Source organism: Lissotriton vulgaris, chromosome 8, assembly GCF_964263255.1.
Source record: "Lissotriton vulgaris chromosome 8, aLisVul1.2, whole genome shotgun sequence".
Lineage (NCBI taxonomy): Eukaryota > Metazoa > Chordata > Amphibia > Caudata > Salamandridae > Lissotriton > Lissotriton vulgaris.
In genome coordinates, this window is record NC_141696.1 from 1,529,827,711 (window position 1) to 1,529,828,438 (window position 728).

At 39.3% G+C, this 728-nt stretch overlaps 1 non-coding gene across 1 annotated transcript; it reads right to left on the minus strand.

The window, feature by feature from the left end:
* Positions 1-357: 357 nt before the first annotated feature.
* TRNAF-GAA (transfer RNA phenylalanine (anticodon GAA)) lies at positions 358-430 on the minus strand. The gene has a single exon. It is a non-coding gene; the product is annotated as a tRNA-Phe (tRNA).
* Positions 431-728: the final 298 nt, after the last annotated feature.

Here is a 728-nt window from a genome sequence, read left to right on the forward strand (position 1 = left end):
GGATCCAGGTTAGGTCATTTTTTTTTTTAAACCGAATGGACTAGCACTATATTACCCAGACGTATTTTGCCTGAGTAGGTAAGCAATGTCATCTGACCACTGACATCTGTGTTCAAGGGGAAGTGGAAGGTAATGCAGACAAGAGTTTACTTTACAAAAAAGCATGAAACGGGAAATATTCATTGTCAAACCTGAAGGTAAGAGAGGTGGAAGCAAGTTTAGAAGGAGGACAAAAAGCAAAGTCTATGTTAAATTGATTGTGTTGTAGATCAGTTGGAAAACATTTGATGAATAGAGAAAAAGTACTACAGCTGATTCCAAGACCTATTTTGTTAGAAGCAAAGAACCTCTCAACTGTGCCGAAACCCGGAATTGAACCAGGGACCTTTAGATTTTCAGTCTAACGCTCTCCCAACTGAGCTATTTCGGCCTTTCGATAGCAGGATGTCTTCATACATTAATTTGAACCATTTAACAAAATAGATGCAGGACCTGGATTTTTAACCTCATATGGTAGAGATATGTTTTAAGGAGTCCTTTATCATTCCCCAGTTAACTGGTGCAATGGGTAAATAGCCTTTTTGGGATCCAGGTTAGGTAGTTGATTTTTTAACTCTGAATGGACTAGCACTATATTACCCAGACGTATTTGGCATGAGTAGGTAAGCAATGTCACCTGACTACTGACATCTGTGTTCAAGGGGAAGTGGAAGGTAATGCAGACAAGA